Source organism: Temnothorax americanus, unplaced genomic scaffold (assembly GCF_048541705.1).
Source record: "Temnothorax americanus isolate GAGA-0224 unplaced genomic scaffold, ASM4854170v1 Scaffold23, whole genome shotgun sequence".
NCBI lineage: Eukaryota > Metazoa > Arthropoda > Insecta > Hymenoptera > Formicidae > Temnothorax > Temnothorax americanus.
The window spans coordinates 841,849-845,000 of NW_027509371.1; positions in this window are offsets into that span (position 1 = coordinate 841,849).

Genomic DNA, 3,152 nt, shown 5'->3' on the forward strand with positions numbered 1-3,152 from the left:
GTGGAAAAAATGTAACCTTAATTTAACTTATATAAGTCGGATTCCAACGTTGGTACAACCTAAATTTGATTCCCCAAATTAGTGCAAAAGAGGGTTGAAACGACGTAGCGAAAACGTTGGATACCAACGTTAAGTGTGTTTATTTTAACGTCGGGCGGACGTCAAAATGCTGCTTGGGTAATTAACGTTTCTCCCGCGCGTTGCTCGCTTCGTTATAGATTCCGCGTGGTGATTTCAATCGTTATTAATTAGCACTCTTTTTGCTGCTTCCGTGATCTCTAACCCTGCCGCGAGATAAAAGTGATTCACTGCGCGCATTTGCTATAAAAACATGTCAAAAAATATTTTTTCTTCATACCTCGGTCGAAAGTACGTACTTTCGTCCCTAATAGCAGGGACGAAAGTTTAACATTTACTCTCTGTGAGAAGTACACGCGCGCCCTCTATAACCTTAAACCTTAACGCCCTTTAACCTTAAAAATAGTCATCAATATTGTTCTGTCTCTCTCGTCAGTTAATTTAATATTAAAATATTATTAAAGTCAATTCAATAATCTAGCAAAAATGAACAATATATCATCTGATGAATCCGTAGACGAGGAAGAAGTTATACGAAATTTCGATGCAGAAGCGCGATTGATAATAAATACAGATACGTTGCCAAAGAAGTCTGTTGATCGATACAATCTATTTTTGATAGAATGGATTTAATTTATTTTTACAAAATATGACAAGACTTGACTCTTCGAATGTATTTGATGCCTGCCCCCACGACCAGCAGCACTCGCTTCGCTCGTGCCGCAAATGTCGGGGGCAGGCATCAAAAACATGCTTATTAACATTTAAAGTTAAAAAAAGTAAAATTAATAACGTACTTTCGACCGGCTATGAAGAAAAATCGTATACACTACGCGGGCCAAAAGTTGAAATCTCGGTCCTGCTCGTCATGATGCCCTCGGCTTCGCCTCGGGACATCATGACGCGCAGGGTCGAAAATTCAACTTTCGGCCCTTGTAGTGTAATATACTATAGATTCAAAAAAATATTTATGACCTAGTTTGTTCCTAATAGCTTACTTAATATAATACACATATTTACTCGTATTTAGAATTAGATATTTTTATTTAAAAGTTAAGTAAAAATATCTAAAAAAAAAATAATATGTATTATATTAAATAAATAAGCTATTAGAAGCTACTCAATAAATATTTTTTTAGATCTAAATGTTTTTTTCTCAGTGTAATATATTACGTATTACTTTTATGATTTATTTTTATTAATCGTGATTTTTTTCTCATGATTAATACAAATACAGAGACTTTCAAAACGTCTTTACATATAAAAACTACATGTATCTTGTATCAATGCAACGTTATTCTCCGAACACTCGTCTCTCATACAAGCATGTTATCGATTGTCATAAATATTTAAGAGAACATTTCGATCATCACTCAACCGATATCTAATCCAATCCTCATTCGTATATGTTCCAGGTAAGAAACGGGGCGTAATAGAAGTCGCACTGCGCTGCGGTAAAGTGCTGATCCTTCGCTGGGTACGTGCCACGCTTGCCTAACAGAGTACATTTTCGTTACCTCGCACTTTTCGTCATACACTTTATATTTTATACCCCACGATTTTGAGACAAGTCTCCTTCTTCAACGGAGAAAAAAAGAGATATTTTTGCGAGTGCGCTGATGTAATGGTATTCGAAAGTTCCGCGGCACGCGACAGAAACTATAGTAGAACTTTTTACAAACAAAAAAGAATCGGAAAAGAGATTGCATTTCCGACAGTTAGTAAATTTGAAATTATGGCAGATAAATCAATCACAACGCGATGTTAGACAAGTCTTTTGTGTTACGCTCGTGCGCAGAGACTCGGACAAATCGCGAGATCATTTCCGGGATAACAAAGATCAAAGCTTTAATCATCCACCTTGAATTTCCGAGCGCGTTCACTGCCGGGTTAAGGCCGCCACGCCAGGAAAAGAGAGAGAATCGTCGGTATTCGAGTCGGGTGAAAAAATCGACTCCCCCTCTCTCTCTCTCTCTCTCTCTTCTCACAGCGGGGCCCCGGACGGGGCCCGGTCGGGCCGGGCCCCTATTGTCGGCGGTCCGCGGGGCCGCCCGCTCGCCTCGTGTCGGTAACAAATGACGCTGCGTGTTCCACGCTGGATGTCACTCGGTATCAGACCGGGTAGATCGTCTTTAACTCGAGCGGGCGCGGGCACTCTTGCGAGACGAGATTCCGCGGAGTGTTCTCGTTACGATTCCCGCGAAGAATCCCATCCCGTAGTCGTCGTCGTGCTTTGGCGGGGTGCGTTCTTGATGATCACGCTGGATGAATCATGCGAAACGAAGTGCCGAGTATATAAACGAGAGTTTCCATTTGAACAGTCTGCCGCGAGATTTGTTCAATGGCGCTCTTATTCGCGCGATTTATATATACGTAATCGAAAGAAATAAAGTCTACGGCGTACCGTGTAAGCATGCGCGTGGAAAATTGTCGCTCCTTTCTTATTTCAACGAGAGCCCATTTTTCCTTTCCGCGATATTTAGCGCGTATCGCATGCACTCCTCGACGGTGCAACGCGTTGCTTAAATCGCACAAACTTGTACGCCGGCTGACCCGCGTATACAGTTTATAGACGGGTATTTTCTTTTACAACTCGAATCGTAAAGACCTTTACGAGACGCCGTGTTCGCGTGTGTATGTAAAATCATCTCAGCCGGTCTATCCTATTCTTTTAGGTTTGTCTCATTCCGTCGGTCCAGCGACGGTCCTATTTAATATACCTCCCGGGGCTGCATTTGTGCCTCCGGAACCCTCACTCGGCCGATATGTTTGCGTAGGTTTTTAGACTGATTAAACGTTCGAAGTTTACACACTGCTGTGATCATCCCTAATTTGTAGCTCCTCTCTTTCTCGTCCCAACCTTCCGCTTTATTTCTGGAAAATACTGGAAAATTGCGTATAATTATCCCATTAAATTTTGGTAACACCTATAAATCACATTTTCCATAATTCATAAGATACTCAGAAATATTTCGTAGAAATATTATGTATGTAGGAATTTTGTTTCATAGATGTTAAACACTAGCTGTAAGATCCTCGTGATAATATCCATTCTTCATGTGATGCCTTCATAG